The sequence below is a fragment of the Python bivittatus genome, unplaced genomic scaffold (genome assembly GCF_059951505.1).
Source record: "Python bivittatus isolate LINGU-HERP-01145 unplaced genomic scaffold, Pbiv_v1 ctg000220_np1212, whole genome shotgun sequence".
NCBI lineage: Eukaryota > Metazoa > Chordata > Lepidosauria > Squamata > Pythonidae > Python > Python bivittatus.
Window position 1 is genome coordinate 4,466,019 of NW_028277048.1, and position 19,172 is coordinate 4,485,190.

Here is a 19,172-nt window from a genome sequence, read left to right on the forward strand (position 1 = left end):
TATAGCTAGGAAAGGTAATACGGAGGAGGTGCAGAGGGCTCACCCAATTAATACATCAACATTTTCCTTTCCTTTCTCACCCTCCCTTCGCTAAGGTATTTCTATACAACCACCATTGCCACTCTCCAAACACCTCTCACAGCCCTCAAACCATTTTCACAGTACCCCGTGACTGTTATTACAGCAATCACTGGAAATTCCTCATAGGACAGTCATGCTCCCTCTAGCTGACCAGTGGAGAACCTTGGGATCAATATTTTGGCCAGTGCTCTGCTCCCTCCATCTAGACATCCTGGAGGGCAGGATGAGGACATGGTTCCCGTTAATGGAAATCCCACCTCCACACCCCAAGCTTCTTCAGAATTCCAGTGTCGCCTGTTGAAACTTGGGAAATAAATTATGACTCTGAAGCTGCATCTGAACAAGAGTCAGTGGGCTCATTTGCCCAGCAGCAACAGCAGCATGGGCTTGGAGTGGTTCAGCCTTGTTTTGGGAGCTATGAGAAACCCCCATGTAGAAGTGCCTTTACCACTGTAAAAACTTTGTGGTTTCATTAAAAAAAAGAGATGCTTTTCTGGAGAAGAGAAGAGAAGAGAAGAGAAGAGAAGAGAAGAGAAGAGAAGAGAAGAGAAGAGAAGAGAAGAGAAGAGAAGAGAAGAGAAGAGAAGAGAAGAGGGGAGGGGAGGGGAGGGATTTGACAACAGCATAGTGTGGATAAGTGAGTGAACAAAGTGTGGCTATTTCTCAATAAGGAAATGGAAGCATCCTTAATCATGCATTTGCTCATAGCATCCTGTCAATCCCTTTTTGTTTGCCTGACGTTTGTTTTTAGTCATGTAACTATATAAACTCAGTATTCTGCCAATGAGTGGATGAAATGTAAACTGGATTCTTTGGGCCACAGTTTGGATCACAGGAGGAAAAGTACAGAGTCCAGGGAAATCCTGATTCCTCAGTCCCATTTTTAGATGAATAATCCATCCCCTTGCCTGGAGTTCTAACATCTACAGAACAGTTCCAGGCAAGTCTAGATAGTGGAATGCAGGGCAACAGATGACTCTGCTCTTGCACAAAAGAATGATCTCTGATTTGGTATTAACCCAGAACGCATTCTATTCATATGAGGTGATGCAGCCAAAACACAAATTGATAATTGTTTCCATGTCTCATTCCTCAGAAATCAGGATGTGTACTTTGTCTTTCTCTTATCTGTGGACCTCACCTTGTTAACATTATTTTTCTCTAATGCAGTAAGAAAATGGGGCAAAATAACGGCATTTCATCAGCCTTGGGGTTACTGATAAGAACAGCAAGGTTCCTGCCCCTGCAAACATAAATGGGGCAACCACCATATATCTTGACTTCTTTCACACCACATGTCACCTATAAAGGGAAGATCTCAAGCTGGGCTAAAGTATGATTGAGCAGAAAATCTGATAGGAAATAAAGTGTTTGTTGAATGCCCAATTCTTCCATTTTTTTGTTTTAGGATGTGCATGGAGGTCCCAGCTATGATGCAATCCTCTGCACTGGGTTCAGAGAGAAGAAGGAGGGCAGAGGGAGGATGCATGTCCTTGATTTGTCAGGACAAAACAAGGCTGTATGTCTCTGTTCTTGTACTGTGAATTGGGAGGATACAAGGGAGACCAAGCATGATGTTCTGTGTCCCTGCACGGCATTGGCAACTGGGCATTCTCATAAATTTGCCCTTCAACATCTAACTTGACCCTATTAGCAGCATATAGGTTGCCAACTCCTCCTGGATATGTCCAGAGGAAACCCCGATAATGGCCTTGCGATAAACACACTTAATAAATTATTGCATGTTGCTAGAGGTAATGGTGTTCCTACAGAGGGGATGGCACATTCAACAACATTCCTGAGGTTGTACATATATTTTTATTCATTTCAATTTATATGTCATTCCACTTCCAAAGCCTCCAGGCAGCTTACAACATACAGAAACAAGTAGGATTAAAATTGACAAGCAAATAAACATATAATTCAAAAACTTCCAGCCACCATTCAGCGGTACATGAATTTGCTAAATGGAAATGGGTGTTGCAATCTGTTTCACCACACTTGCAAGGGCACTGAATCATCACCACCTTATGATGCATCCAGCTACCCAAGAGCTCCAGTCCAGATAAAGCTGGGTGCCCTTGTCTCAAGCTTTCTTTTGTTCATACACAGAAATCTTCTTTCTAACTTCGAGTTTGCGGGAAACTGATTGCGAATGCTCGGGAAAGAAGCCAACTGTGCCTTGCCCTCATTGGCTGAGAGCTTGTGACATCATAAACCCCACTCTTGTTTGCCAGCCATGGGCCTTTTCAAGGCCCCAAGTAAATGTTAAATTGGATAAAGTTGCAAACTGTTACCAAGGTATTAGTAGAATTGTATGATGCAATATGACAAAACCAGCCGCATTAGGATATTTTAAAAAGGCAAAGGAATTATGGAGCATATGTGGGTGTACAGTTTGAGCAAGACGCACTTTCCTTTTGAATATCCAATAAACTCATCTGCTGAAAGAAACTTTTCCCAATCTAGTGCCTGACAGAGGTTTTGAATTACAACTTTCATAATTCTCATACTGCTGGCCATAAGTGATGGGAGTTGTAGTCAAACACAGCTGCATCAGGCACTAGATTAGGAAGATTGATGTGAAGTAGGGTAACAGTAGGGAGAAGCAACATGGTTCACTCTGCAGAAGAAAATTCTCCTTTGAAGTTATACATCCTAAATGGATGGGATGGAACATTTTGCTATGACATAATTATTCTTCTATAAGTTAGCAAGAATTTCTAAGACATGCTTCCTGTTTAGGGATGCAAGCATATATATGTTTGGGGACATGCCTAGAATCTAGAAACTGATTCTGTTTCTGTTATATTATGCTGACCATAAATAAGAAAGAAGAGTAAAGTGAGGTCTTTGGCTCACATAGAAGTTCATGGGAAATATCCACACTCTTTCTCCTTCCATCCTCTATTAGCAGTAGACATCAATTTACGGGGCTTCTTCTGTTTTACTGGCAACAGCTTGTGAAGAGGCAGGCCATAAATACTGACGGCCCTTCTCTGAGCATTTCCTTCCTCTTCTGATGAAGGCTCAGCCCATAAAGGACCTCTGGGTGTCCAAGTATAAGGCTGATTATTCCTGTCCCCTCCCCTCAAGCTTGTGAACAGCATCCTGATGGTGTCAGGCTTGTTTCCCATTTTACTGGAGTTGGACCCCAAGAAAAAACAAGAGCATTTGTGTCCTTATTAATGGCAGTGCCTCCCACATACCCCAGTTACGAGCTTCACAATAAACTAAAAAGCACCGACAAATTCCTGAGAGCCAGCTGTCCCTTATTTGGAGGGTTAACCGTCTTTTGAAGAATTTGTACTCTTATCCCAGCATTTGTGCTGACTCCAACAACTAAAGGCTATCCCTGATCAGGAAACACTTGCTCACTCTATCCCCAATTCAAGGGAATTCTAAAGGTTGTCATTGTTTCATACGTCTCTGGGGGACCCTGGATGGGGTCCTTTGTATGTGAGAGACCAACGGAGAAAAGGAGGCAGTTGTCCTGGGCCTCACAGATGGAGAGGAGCCCATACAATATGGTTTAGCATTGGAAACAATCAGATGTCTGGACCTTCATTCAACTAATCAATTAAAATAACACACACACACACACACACACACACACACATACACACACAGAGTTTAGTGTTTTCTCTAGGAATCTGCAAAACCTAGCTTCTGGGGATGGAGCATTCTGGAGGAGTCTGGAATAATTCATTTGTCCTCCAGACCCCACCAATCTGGACATTCCAATGGTGGTCCAGCAGTTTTCCAGAAGTTACCCCTTTGAAATGGAAGCAATTTGCAGTGTCCTGAACATGATATTCCAACAGGCTGGCTATATCTGAGACACTGTAACTACTATAAATTTGGAGGATTGCCCTTTGCAAAGTAGCTGGACCACCCTTGGAAAAGCTGGATCAGCTGGTGCAGAGGAGAAATGAAATGTTCTGGAGAACTTTAGAATGTTCTATTCCTAGAACATTACTGCATATCTTGAACATCTCTACATATTCCTATTTACTGGGCTATTGACTTTGATGGGAAAAAATTAGTGCAGAGGACCCTTCTTTGAGAGTTTTCTATGAGAATGAAAAGGGGACATGGGGGAAGGGATTCAAATTGACATTTTGCCACTGAACTTTTCAGAATCTCATAAAGGCCCTAGCCCTTGGCTGTACAAATATGTGCAATCAGAACCAAGGCATGCTGGCTAAAACCTTGGAATCTGGAATGATTGTGTAGCCTTACATGCAAAGAACAAATATGTGGAACATTGTCAAACAGATGATCCATTGTTCCCTAAAAAGGAGAAGCCCTGTTACCATTGGTTCTATTTATAAATAATTCCTAATTTTAAACCCAAATCTGAGAGAACCTCATGCTTGTTACTGCAGATATCCATTGCTTCCTTAATCTTTCTAAATTCTGTATTTTAAAAGATCCTTTAGGCTGATTACATATTGGTGATGTCTGTTGGGAATGTAAGGCTGTCATTGGAACATGGTTCCCGGTGATGGACTGATGGACAATGAAAATCAATGTGGGGAGGGAAGATGGCATCATTTTTTTATATTCATTCTCCTTCTGACTACTCTTATCGGGGTGTTGTTTATATGTCTTTATTGTATGTGTTAAACACCACATAGAATAGATTTCATGCACAACAACTTAAAATATAACCTTAACATCATTATACCATAAAAACAAGTACCGTAAAAAAAAAAAAGCATGCACAATGTAAACTAAATAGACATCTATTGACACAGCAGGATAAACTATAACCAGATATAGGAGCCAAAGCTAAACCATATAAGCTAAAATTTACAAACGAAAAACTAGCCTGGAACAAAAATATTATGGTGGGATCACAAGAATCATCTAGTCCAACCCTCTGCAATACACAGGAAAACCAGTTCAACAATCCGAGAGAACGGCCTATACAGCCTTTTCTCAAAAGCCTCCCGAGATGGAGAACCCAGAGTTTCCATAGACTGTTCCACTGCTGTACAGATCTTACCATCAGGCAATTTTTCTTTGTACTTAAATGAAATCTAAGTAGCTTCAATTTACACCCATTATAGCAATGTTGGTGGAAGGCAAACTTCCCTAGCTAGAAAGATTGTTCCAGACTTGGGGCCATCACTAAAAATGCCCTTTCTTTTGAGGGCACTTAAAAAAGGGCTTTTCTGGATAGGTAGAGCTAAGTACGTATAATATGGGATGTTCCATCACATAGCCAGATCCATAGTTATCAAACTATGCTATTATAATAAAACTTCACCCAGCAATATTTTGCTTTAATTGAATTTTCTGCATTATTTTTAAAGGCACTTCTATTTACAACATAGAACAGAAATATGTAATCAGTATAAGGAATTATATAAATTTTAGAAGCTAGAGGCCATATACTATTATTTGTATAGTGTTGGTTGCACAGTCAGCTAGATGCTTAGACTAGATTTGGCATTTTTATCCACCTATCAAGTCCCTCCCAAGGACCTGGGCTAGGCAGATGTTGTTGTTTGATGGTGTTAAAGATATTGTTGCAGGATGTAAGCTGTTCCAGGTAAAGCTGCCTTTGCAATTGACTGATGGTGATTTTGTCAGTGCTGATGGTCTTCAAGTGGTACTTCAGATATTTTGGGATTGCACCCAAGGCTCCTGTGACTATTGGTACTATCTTTGCTGCCTTTTGCCACAGTTGTTCTACTTCTGTTTGCAGGTCTTTGTATTTTGTGATTTTTTCCAGTTCTCTCTCTTCTATTCTGCTGTCTCCAGGTATTGCAACATCCACTATCCAGAGTTCTTTGTCTTTCTTATCAACAACTGTTAAGTCTGAGGTGTTGTGTGGCAGGTGCTTGTCTCTTTGAATTCTAAAGTCCCAGAGCACTTTAGCTTCTTCATTTTCTACTACTTTGTTTAGTGGTCCCACCACTTCTTGCTTGCAGGCAAGTGGTATTTCTTGCAGATATTCCAATGCACCATTGTTGCCACTTTGTCATGCATTTTTGGTAGTCAGTCTGTGCGATCTTCTTGCAGCAGCTAACTAGGTGGTCCACTGTTTCTTTGGCTTCTTTGCAGAAGCGGCATTTGCTGTCTGTTGCTGTCTTCTCAATTCTGGCTTTGTATGCATTTGTTCTTAAGGCCTGCTCTTGTCCAGCCAGAATTCGCCCCTCTGTCTCTTTCTTCAACTTTCCTGCTCTTAGCCACTGCCAGATCCTGTTGTTATCTGCTTTGCCTGCTAGTTTTTTTGTGTACTGGCCATGTAACACTTTGTTGTGTTGTTGTTGTTATTGCCAGTTTGGTATAACGGTTAAGGCACCAGGCTAGAAAACAGGAGACCCTGAGTTCTAGTCCTGCTTGAGGCACGAAGCCAGCTGGGGGACCTTGGGCCAGTCCCTCTCTCAGTCCTAGGAAGAAGGCAAAGGCAAATCACTTTCCAAAACCTGCCAAGAAAACTGCAGGGACTAGTCCAGGCAGTCACCAGGAGTCAACACTGACTTGAAGCCACAGAAAATTATTATTATTATTAAATAAATATTACTATTGATATTATTATTGACAGGACAATCCACTCTTTTACCATTCTGCTAGTGAACGTGTGAACAAAATGGAAGAAGGGCTAACCTTTTACCATTCTTCTGGTTGCTTAGGCTACAAAGGGAAACTGGTAGAACTCTTGTCAATTTCATCTGATTAAGATCATTCCATCAGTGAACTTGTAAAAAAAAAAAAGCCAGCCTTTCACACGGAACAACAACGAAAGCAGCTCAGTGTTTCACCAGCCTAGCAGCTCCCCTCACACCCTCTCGCTCTTGGGGTCTAAAGGCATTGCAAGCAAGCAATGGAGTTCAGGGGAAGCATAAAGTGGATCACAAATCTCCCAGCATCATTTCTGAAAGCAGCCGTTTGGAACCAAGGCAAGTAATCCTACCAGCACTGAACTCTAGGATCCTGTGGTGGATGGCCCTGAAAGTTTTCAAGAAATCTAGGAGAATCCATAGAATTGGACTACCTGCATTCTCTCCTGATAGAAGTCACTGTAGGAGCCGTGTTAGTCTACGATAGCAGAAAACGAGAAGGAATCTGGTAGCACCTTTTCTGTCTAACCAGTTTTATTCAAAGGCATCAGTTCTTGTGAGCTACAGCAATTCTCCTGATAGGATTGATCTTATAGCTGTCAGCTATTTCAAGCTGTTTCAGTGTTATAACCACTAGCACTGTGCAAAGTTCAGGTCCAATAATTTGTTTTGGAACAAATTTCATTGAATCAGTTTTTCAAACTGGATCAATGATTAAGATCAAATCAAAATTGGTAACCTCTGAATTGATGAAATAATTCATAAGGCTTTTGCATACGAAAAGAAGGCTTCTCTTAATTGATTCAGAAAATAAAATTGGCCCGAATTAACATTTCAGATAAAAATGTGAAACTGAATTGACTTAATTTTCTGTGTCAGACTGAACTGTCAGATCAGAATTGGCAATTCGAATCAGATCAGAGCCAATCTGCACAATCAGGCCTAAAATCTGATGTAAAGGCATCTCACCCAAGAGAGCTTGGATCTGGTCAGTCGCTGTGCACTTGAGCACTTTTTGATCCTGCTGCTGGGACATACAAGAAAAGCTCTATGATAGCAGCAGCCCCTTGGGCTACTAGGACCACCTAGTTGGCTGCTGCAAGAAGATCACACAGCCTGGCTCATAGGCTTGCTGGCTTCTGTCATGCCATCTAAGAGGCTACATGTTGTCTGAAAGATATCAGTCACAGAGAGCTAATCTTGCAACTAGCACGTTATATATTCCAAACATAGAAGTTCTGATCCTTAGCTTCCCTCCTACTCTTTATCGGATCAGCTGTTCCCAAGCTTTTCACTAAGCACAAGCCACAAAAGGAATTTATCTGGCCTTGAAAATGTATACCCACTACAAACCCCAAAGGCCCTGTTCTCCTTCCAAGAGTTGGAAAGGAAATTAGGAAAATGTCCCAAATGCTGCATCTCACAAGCCTCACTGCTTACCATAGCGCTTCAGAGTTTATATGTCATCCATTCCACCTCTCTACCTTTTGCTCATTTATCAGAGACACAAGCAGAATCTATGGATTCCAAATCGTCAATCTATCATCAGTGATCTGGGCTTCTTCTCTTGGAAAGTGTAATGTATGGCCTCAAACCAAAGATCCTGAGTCTCTGCCAAGGAAAGAATAACAAGGCAGCTCACGAGAGATCAGTTTTTTACAAGCCTGTATTTATAGCAAGGCAAACAGGGAATCTAAATCAGTGCTGACTCATAATGCAGGCCCACAGCCCAAACCATGTAAAAGGGATATTCACCACATAATCAGGGGATGGTCACTAAATTAGGCCATGATTGTTCCAAGTCCTGCCAGCATCTTCAGCAGCATCTTCATGCCAAAGAGACTAATCTGCCTCCCACCTTCAGCCTTGCAAGATGGAGATGTTACAAGGTGGGGAGTGACAAGAAGATGAAACCAAAATTTGGGAAGAACTGTGAGCACACATACATGTTGACACATGCCAGCTTATGAAAGGCTGATGTGGATTAGGGATGTGCCAGACTCCCTCTTTCCCTCCCCACACCCCCTTTCTGAAACTTACAGGTTTGTTTTGCACTGATGAGTAGTTATTGGTCAACAATGAGGCTTTCACAGGCCCATTTTTGTTTCCAGGAAGCAGAGCACGGCTACCAGTGGTAATCATGGCCCTTCTAACACGCCATTTACACTTGCTAGCTAGAACTCTTCTTTATGTTATGGCTGGAGCACTGATTCACTACATGCCTTTCCATGTACATGGCATGCCCTTCCCGAAAGTTATAACTAATCCCCCCACTTTCCTGCAACTGATTCCTATGTGTCAAAGGAAGAGACTATTCTACATGTGCTCATGTTCCTGCTCTTCCAAGCAATAAGAAATTCCCATGGCTCCATTTCCATCAGAGGAAGAAACAGCATTCCTGCCATATAAAGCTGAGGATAAGGCAAGGAGTCACAGCAGTCCACCATCAGATTTCTAGAGTGAGGTAATCATTGGATTTTCTGCAGAAAGTAGAAAATCTACCTTCTTCCAAGATCCAGTTCCAATAAAAAGTTACTTCCTGCTATACTCACATCTCGCTTTCCCCTAACCAGCTGAGGCAAAACCTCCTCTTCATCTCTGCTGTTTCTTGAGCCATCAATGCACAAACAGAACTATCAGCTACTCTTCTGCCCTTCCTCAGGCTGCAACAAGTAGTCTATCACAAGCAGACTCATAGCTCTACTCATGGAAATCTCAGATTCAAGAATGCAAGCCTAAAAGGGATGTTCTGGGGTCTCAGGCTTTAAATCAACAGCCCTTCTTAAACACACACACAGTGGTTTGATTAGACAAAATTCAAGGACAATACTTCTCTTTAAATAAAGCCAGCATCTGCACTGTACTCACCAATCAGATGACTGGATCCTGCATCCCATTAAGCAGTGATCAACCAACTTTTTTTGCAAGTTGGACACATTCTAATACTGGCTGATTCAGTGTTTAATTTCAAAATGTACACTCATATTTCTTGCAAAATGCATTCCTGAGGATATAACATGAAACAGACTTGTGATTGAAAAAGCATCCTTAGAATGTTGGAATTAAGTATACCTTCACACAATAATTCTGAGCCAGCTTGAAGCTGATTCTGGATCTGCCTGATTGCACAATGTCAGCTTGTCTGGAGAGTTTAATCAACTTTTTTCTCACTTTGGCTCAGTTTATTTGAAACTGGAGCAAAGCTGGAATTTTTCCTGCAGTATTGAGGGCTGTTCCATACTGTCCACTAGTCCTTGAACCAGCAGAAAATGATACAATTGTAAAATTTGCTGCCCAGCTATTGATCCTTATCCTGCCTCTATGGCAAATGTTCTAGATTTCTGCCAAATAGTGGCATTATTATTTACTGTGTGTTGGGAAAGTAAAATAAAGTGATTGGTGAATTTTTTTGGCTTTAATTCCTTTTCTTCCCACCAAACATCACCAGCTGGAGGGAAAACACCCACCAGTTACTCTTCTTAACATGGGATGGCAATGAGGCTGGAGTGGAGCCACGTTTTCACAGATTTCTAGACCAATAGGTTTACTTCACTATAGAAACTGGCTCCCACCTTTGCATGTTTTGCACAATATGTTCAGAAGAAGCCTGCCTAAGAGGTGGCCAACAGGAGAGGGCTGGCTCTCCTCTTCACCATGCAGTCTCGTAGTACCGGTCAGCTGTTAGTGGGGCTTTTTTTCAACACAGGAGAGCTCCCAAAACTGAGGAGCGGATCTCTCTTTCAAAGCCAGATCTCCAAGCCAGAGATTAACTGGCTTAGAAAAGGGGGAAGCCTGATTTGAAGGATCCAGACTTTCCCACTTCCTGAACTAGAATGTCCTTGTAGGACAGTACCCAAAGACCAGGGGGGAAGTGGTGTCTCTCCACCAGCCTAGAGTAGTCAATAGCTGCCAGACTGATTCCATCCCAGAGATCATTTGACTGTGCCATTGACCAAATGGTTAGTGAAGCGTGTCAGATTATGCCTACCTTAAAACCACCATGGCTTGTTGCTTGCTTATGGGAGGAAACACTACTAGCACTGAAATAGCTAAGGACAACTTAAGGGTGAAACAAAGACTTCATAGGGACAGAGCAAAAAAAAGAGGTTGCTGGAGCATGTATAAGTGGAGAAAGTCCCAATGGCTGAATGGAGCTTTTATACTTTCGGTGTCCCCACTAGCAAACTCTTCCATCTCACCCCTTCCTCCTTTGGTCAAGCAAGTCTTAAGTCATTCCTTCACCTCACTCACAGATGCTCCCCCCTCCCAATAAATGTATTTATCCCACCTCATCCCCACTACCAGATGCCTGCAACCATGATTAGAGGTATTGGAAGAAGGTCTCGGATGCAAAACTATCAATTTGCTGTTGTTTCATCTTCATAAGTTTTTAAATAAAACAAAGGAATTATGTCAAGGTGGTTTGAGTACTTCTTGTAAAGTACTTCTTTGCATGCAAAGTCATATCCCTTATATAACTTTTCATCATAACAACATAACTTGGGGGAGGGGAGAATGGGATTGCTAGCATTTTTTTCTTAATTACATTTTTAGTGTGAACTGGGGGAGGGGCTTTTTTTTTTCATCTCAGAACCCAACGATCTCAAGCATTCTTCAGCATTCTGGGATCAGCACAAATGAAAACAACTGTACTGGCAACTTAAAACCCATTTGGAGACTGCAGATCTCCTAGACCAGTCTTCCTGCCCCATGCAGGGCACCAGGTAGAAGTTTGCTGTAAAGAATACATTCTAATCCCATGGAAACTCCAGATTTGCAGTCACTGAATGAACTTGTGATGTAAAAGGAAGAATCTGAATGAGCTCTGTGATGGCCAGCAGAGATAAAGGACCATCTGTGAGTCTGGTTTTTATATCCCAAGTTGCATGTAGGTGCTGGAGAAGATGTCTTCTTCCCTTTCTCCCTGTCTCCTTTACTTTCATTGTTTCACCTTCCTGAATCCTGGCTCAATTTTGACATTGTAGCTAAGCTGGGGTTCTATGCCCCAAAAATGTAAGGTGGTGTAGATTTTAGTGCACAAGCCTTTTGATGTAAAATTATGGCTTAGGTCTGTCCCTGTTTCACATGTGAATGAATGAATGTGGCTGGAAGAATTGCAGTATCCAATATTTGAAAGTGCACCCTGTCCATGTGAGAAGGTGGGAAACCCAGAGGCAGCAAACAGTGTCATGTGCCTTTGATTGCTGTGGGTTTATGCTTGTGTATCTGAATACTGTGTGTACATCTCAGATCAGAAGCAGGCACGCACTTTGCTTTAACTAATTCCAAATGTATATGCTACAACTGTTGGAGGCACTTAAGAGAGAATGTGGTTTCCTCTGCTCTGGTTTTTCCAAAAATCTTCTTTTATTTTTACCTTCAGCTTTTATCATCAGTAGAGCAACAGGAAAGGAGCGTTTGGGAGCCACCTAGATATTTGGGGAGGGACATAGCTGGACTGGCTGCACAGCCTGTGATGTCTAGGTAGAACTGCCAGCCTCTGCAGGCCTTGTCTGTCACCCACCTGACCAGGCATATTTTTAGAAATTAAGGTCCCTCCAGTCTTACACACTGAAGCTGAAATGATTCCTCCTATGTGAGTGACGAGTTCTGTCCAGCGTCTCTAACTGGAGAGCAAAACCTGGCAACTCTGTGCAGAAGAACCCAACAAAAGCCAAACGGGGAAACTGTCTGGAGCAGCATCGCCTCTGGAGGAGTGAGTCACAACCATGTGAAACTCTTCTCTCCCACATGTGTTTCTCCATACACCCCCCCACCCCCACCCCCCAGCCAGCCAGTCCTGCTGGCAAAGTCCTTCTGCTAGAACTTACAGAATCTGATGGGCAAACAAGACTGGCCTTTCCTTTGTTCTTGGAATTCCCAGCCGGTCTTTCCCCCTATTTTGCTTCTTCTGTCTTCAGGGAAAAAAAAGAACATGAAAAAGACTAGCTTCAAAAAGTTTAGAAACCAAAAGGCAAGAACACCCCAACCTTCAACCATGTTCCTGGGATGCGTACACCTTTCTACAGGTGCTTGAAGTGACAGAGAAAAAGAAGAGGCCAACTATGATGTTTGTTTGTCTTTCTCCAGGGAGCTGAAAGTGGTTTGAAAGGGGATTTGTTGCTTATGGTGTGTCTACACTCATTCCACTTCTGTATTTGAGAAACAGGTTTTGCAAGTTTGGACTTTTTTTTTTTTTCATAACCCTACCAAATCTGTCTCACCAGAGGCAATAAAAATGTTTGTGTGTACAGTCAACATTGGAAAATATTCATCTCTCTAAATCATCTTCAAAACTCTCCGGAAATGCTATTTAGGTCAAGTTGCGCATTTCTTTAAGTGCATGTCTAAATCTCAGGCTTGGGAATTTCCGCATCTTCCTTCTTGGATTTAAGTGTACAAAAATAACAAATTAAATAACTAGCCATTTGCTGCCCGTTCACAACACCCAGAATCTGTTTTCTGAGATAGCTGCCTCACTTTGATTAACAGCAGGCCTGGGCCCTATTACACCTATAGCCTCTTGTTCACAGGTCACATCATATTTTGCTCTCCCTCAAATATTGTTTTTTTCCATATAGATTGTTAGTTCTATACAATTTGATTCTTCTTCCTGTGGTTGGCATGATGGTAAGGAGATGGTTACATGGAAACCAATCTATTCTGTAGGCCATCCATTTGCCTATGCTACACTCTGACATATGAAATATCAGGTCTATCAACAGTTCCCAGCATTAAGCTAAATGACCTATGAAGACCGTATATTATGGGAAAAGCAACTAGGCAGAGATGTTGCCTTCATTCTCTTGTTGTGGCCTTTGTAGGAATGCCTAGTTCTCTTCTGAAGAAGTAGCTTGAGGGCTCTGGTGTTTGCGGGAGAGGGAGATCAAAAGAGGCAAGATGGTGGTCATGACATTTTAAATGGAACCCTGGCCCTTTGTACAACTTCTGTACATGTAGAAAAGGAGCAGGACCTTTGATCATGATGTTGTGACCACCATCTTGTTTGTAATTACCTCTGCTGTAGACACTTGCTTGGGTGTCTGATAGTATATTGCATGTACCTCTGAGCTGGTAGAATGCAGACAATCCTATGCTGACTTGCAAGATAGTTTCTAGATTAGAGATCATAGCTGACATCGAATACTTTGATAATACTTTTATAATAATTGGGGTAAATCTGAGCTTTGGTTGTTCTTGTGGCATACTGACAAAAAATGCCATCACTGACTGATACTGCCCTTACTTTAGCAAGAAATGCTGCATGAGACCAGAGCATGACTAATAACCTGGTCTATACCTTTCTATCTTCCTAAAAAGTGTCATGTCAAAGCCTTGATTGACAAAGGCTATGATGAGTGGCAGAGATCAATATTTGTGGGCTCATCTGCTGACATCCATGACCGACTGAAGATTGCAAGCTGGAATATAGGAGCCCAAACTAATGAAGGGAACAACAGATGGTAGATATGTTGTGTGCCTATGAAACAGAGGGCTCATCTACATATCCTACTGCTCCACCAAAAAGGTGACCACCATCACCCAACTCATTGTTGAGGACATGCATGGGCAACATCTTCAACCCATCCTGACCCAGCCCACTCTTTTTTGCTCTATTGCAAAAGTATTTTTCTAATTCTTCTGAGTGGTCAATCTGTGGAAATCCTTCCAAGGAAAGTTTAGAGGCCAGGGTCTGCCCTACTCCTTTTGGCCACCTGAGGTTACTGTGGGCAGGGCCCTTTGCTTTGCATAGCAAGAAGGTCAGCACTGTCCCTCTGTGCCAAAAAGCTATCATATGGATGGCAGGGGCAGTGGGGAAGGGGGAGAGGAAACAGGCCTTTTCATGCCAGGTCTCCTGGCACCAAAAAGTCACCCATGGAAGGTCCACTTTATCCTAGAGTTGCCACCTGCAGAGGCACTTCCACGATGGCATAGCTTCCTATCATGCCCTCCTGCACATGCAGCTTAGGTGCTACAGCACCAAAGGGGGGCTTTTCATATGTGATGAAGTGGTGAAGGTGTTGGGCTGGGACTGTGGAGACACAGGTTCAAGTCTACCCTCAGCCATGGAAGCTCACGGGGTTGTTTGGGACTAGTCACTCTCTCCAGCCCAACCTATTTCACAAGGTTGCTGCTGTGAGAAAAAAAAAATAGCAGAAGGAATACTCTGTACCATTGTGGTTGAAATCCTGGAGAAAAGGCAGTATATAAATCTAAGAAATGAATGAATAAGTAAGTAAATAAATAAATAATAGCAATAACATCATTTATTTTTAATCAAACCAGCATAACAAAGAAGAAAAATACATGTCCTCTCAACCAAGAAGCACAGATCCAATATTTCCTGGGTCACTGATACCCTACTTTTTGTCTTCCCAACTCTTCAAGGCTAAGATTACTCATGTTCTGGTTAAAATTAACTCATTTGATTTGTTTTAACCCCATCCCACTGGATACTGACATTCTTTTATAATGAGAAAAGTTTCCTAGACACTTTCCTCATGCCATTCCTTACAGGAAAGAAAGAAGTGATGGGTAAAAAAAATCAAAAACTTTGAACTTCAGAATGTTCAGAAAGTAGAGAGATAATGCTGCCAGGATGAAATACTCCTAAACTGATTCAACTGAGCTTTAAGCACATGCCATACTCTTAGGCTGAAACAGATACTTTCAAGAACTTTAACTGAGTTCTGCAGTGATATGACCTTGATGTACATCTTATGCAAGAAAAGAAGAGAAAGAGTGAAAAAAATCGAAGACATTTGTTTATTTTAAAAAAGAGGGACTAGGACAGATCAGAAAGCTAAAGGCACCCATAACATTAAGACCTGTTTCTGCTATAAAATAAGAAGTGTGATAAATGTCAAGGTAAAGAAAGGCTTCCACTGATCATGACTTGCAAGCAAAAGCAATTCCCTTAGATCAGAATGAACACTGGAGTTGGGGGCACATGTAACGGGTTCAGCAAGAGCCCAAAGCAGTTGGGGTTGAATGTTCTGACATCTTTTTTCTCTGTCCAGCACCCCTTTAGCACTTTCTCTCTTTTTTAACATTCTTTTCTTTATCACTCAAGCAGCAGGGGCAACACAGGGAAGGGGTAGAGAACTCTGAATTAATCTCTTGCAGAAAGCTTGTACAATCCATTGTACAATTGTCAGCCTTGTTTCCACAGTCTCAACTCTGAGATTCAGGGAGAGCAGTTTGGGAGATGAAGCTGGGTTAAGTGTCAGAGAAAGGAGATGGCTCAGGTAGAATCAGAGGGCATTCAGGATCTCTGATAGTTTAGGGCAAAGTGGAGCCTAATAGACACAGGAACAGAGTTAGCAGCAAAAGCTCTCGCCAAGTGGAAAAAATGGTTCAGCCTACCACCTTCATTTAATTCCAGTCACTTAGAAATTATCTCTTCCCCTAGAGATTCTGAGAAATTAGTTACTTATGTGCTCAAAAAATAACCATGAGAATTGCATTTGGAGAAACAGAGGGACTTGGAATAGGGAAGAGAATGAGACGAGGATGCATATTATCTATATATCTATTTCACATATACAGTGAATATATTATAAAAATGGCATGATTGGAAGCAATGAGAGCTGGACTAAAACTGGAGGGTGAAACATTAACAATCTGAGATGTGCGCAGATGATATTTTACTTTATTAACTGAAAGTAAAGGAGACTCAGAGTACTTCATTACGAAAATAAAAATGAGAAGCAAAATAATCTGAGTTGATGTTAAATATTAAGATGACAGGTAATGTCAGTCTGAATGCTTAGTTTATTGATAGCTGATACTGAAGACATGAAAGCAGATGATCTCATTTTCTTTTACCATCAACATGAATCAGAATAGTTAAAGCAACAGCCTTTATACACACAGCTCTGTAAAAGCTGGACTCTGAGACAGAGTGAAAGAAGATAGACACCTTTGAATTATGGATTTGGACACAATTACTAAGGGTATTATGAAGAATAGCATGAGTTGCAAGACGAATCAATCAATCAATCAGTCCTGGACTAAACAAAGGTTGGCTGTTACCTTGAAGCAAAAACTCACATAATTTGGGCATGTGATGATGAAAGTAAAGGATGGACTAGAAAAAAGGATTGTGGTTGGCAAGGTCTAGCTCTTGCACCTCACGAGCCACCCAAAAGGCAATTGCAAAGTAGGATTTTACCCCATACAATCCAGACTTGGGCCATGCAACTTCCACCTTTTCCCAAAATTGAAGGAATACCTTTGTGGGCATCTGTTTGACTCAAAAAAGAGGTAACTGTCAGGACTTGGTTGATGAGATGGAGCGTGGAGTTCTTTTGTGACAGCTGTAAGAACCTTGTCTATTGTTGGCAGAAATGTGTAGCAAATGGTAGCATTCATGTGGAGAAGTAAATGCAGGTTACAAGAGAGCTAATTTTAAGGATTATTCTCCTATTTCACTTATTAAAATGTCTGTATTTTTCTGGGCTGTTTTAAACATGGCCAAAATGGGAGACATATCTCAGGAGAGATGCTACTCCAGGAGGCAAATGTTTGACAGAGAAGGCACACCTCTTAGAAACTGTCAGGTGACATTGCTTAATGGATGGAACATGGAGCATGCCAATTCTGTCCAGTGTTACAGGCCAGGCAGAAACTACAGAAGCCAAATGGTCCTTTAGATAACGAGACTCTAAGCCATGAAAACTTTATTGGTGATAACCAGCACTTTAAATTGTATCCAGGAGCCTACTGGTAACCTGTACAGCTCACCGCGCAAAGGTGTTATATGGGCATGATGAGACAGGTTCATAATGGCCTGCCCTGCTGCATTCTGGATCAGCTGCAGCTTCTGTGTGGCTTTTAGAGGAAACCTCATGTAGAGTAAATTCCAACAGTGCACTCATGGGATCACTAGGGCACATGTGGCTGTCTGAAGGGCCTCCCGGTCCAGATTAGGGGGAAATTGACACATAAAATGGATTTGAATTAAGACCTTCTTATCCACAGTTGCCATCTGCTCCTCAAGCAGGACCTTGAGACCAAGAAGACCCCTAGACTGTGTACCAGTGCAATCCCATTCAGGACTAAAGATGAAACATGGGTTGTCCAAAACCCCACAGGCACTCAGTCTTGCCAGGGTTGAACTTGAGCCTACTCCTCCCCATCCAGGCCCGCAAAACCTCCAGACACTCAAAAAAGACCTTGGCAGCATCACCTGGGCAATCTGGAGTCAAAATGTATAATTGGGTACCATCAGCATATTGACAATATCTGACCTCAGAGAGGTGGATGACTGCACTCAACAGCCTCATATAGATGTTAAAAAGAAGGGGCAAAAGTGAGGAACCCTGATATACCACACACACTAGTGGCCTTGGACTTGATCTCTCCCATCCTGTCAGCACTGACATTTAAGATATATGGCCACATATAAGTTAAAGTACCATAAGAAGGGAAATACAAGCAGAATTACTTACCCATCAACAATATCTTGAGACATTGAGAATGCCTACTACTACAAAGATGAAGACACTAAGAAATCTACCCAGTGAAGAGACAAAAATTTGTTCAGATTTCAATATTGTAGTATAAACAGGACGAAGTTAAGCTATTTCAAGTCTCTTACTACACAGTGCTTTTCTACACTTAATTGGTTTCCACACAATCACATAAGCAGTACAACAACACAAGGATTAGAGAAACAAGGGGGAATATTGAGAAACTTGAATTTGAAAATCTTATAACACATAATACTGAACATTTGTTAGGCACAATTTATAATTTAGTAGTGAAATACAACTCAGAACCTGAACAAGACAAGGACTGTATAACTTAATGGATGCAGAATTTGAATACAGTTATAGAAATTGAACAGTGAGCATTTCAATGGAAAAAGAACATTAAACTGACCTGAAATATTGTGCTCAAAGAGAACTGGTTTAAGATGTTTTATTGATGGTACATCACTCCACTCTTGATTGCTGAAACAAGGAATTCCTTTTCTAAAAAAATACTGGAAATGTAATGAACAGAATGGATCCTTTTTCCACCCATGGTGGCAAACTGGTAAAGCTCAGCAATACTGAAAATAATCCATTGCAGAATGGAACAAATTTTGAAAGTTGTAATCCCATTTCATCCTGTGATATTTTTACTAAGTTTCCGTTAACCATACACTTCTTCAAAATATACTGAATTGGCATTGTATATGTTAATGGTTACAAGGATTTTATATGCATTTTTATTGAAAAAGATCTTTGATCTCTTCTATGGAAGAATGAATGATTAACCAAATTGTGAAAGTATGCTTCAATAACTAGAATAACTTCATACTTAAAAAGTAAATCTGATACAGAATTTAATTCTATTTGGAACTCATTTTTAGATTATAATTTTATATATAGAATTGTGCCACATCCAAAATTTGGGTTTTAGAGTTTATATTTTAATTTGACATGTATGTATTCTACATATAATTTACAGTATTGTTTTAATGTATTGTTTATCACCAATAGTCTTCCGTTCTTTCTCCTTTTTTGA

General features: G+C 41.3%; 1 long non-coding RNA gene across 1 annotated transcript in view; it reads right to left on the reverse strand.

Annotated features, from left to right (window-relative positions):
• LOC112540385 (uncharacterized) overlaps window positions 1-18,801 on the reverse strand; it is a 69,557-nt gene extending 50,756 nt beyond the window's left edge. Inside the window, exon 1 of the long non-coding RNA XR_003084470.2 lies at window positions 18,543-18,801. This is a non-coding gene — a long non-coding RNA (uncharacterized LOC112540385). The remainder of the gene's footprint in view (window positions 1-18,542) is intronic.
• Between the last annotated feature and the right edge of the window lie 371 nt (window positions 18,802-19,172).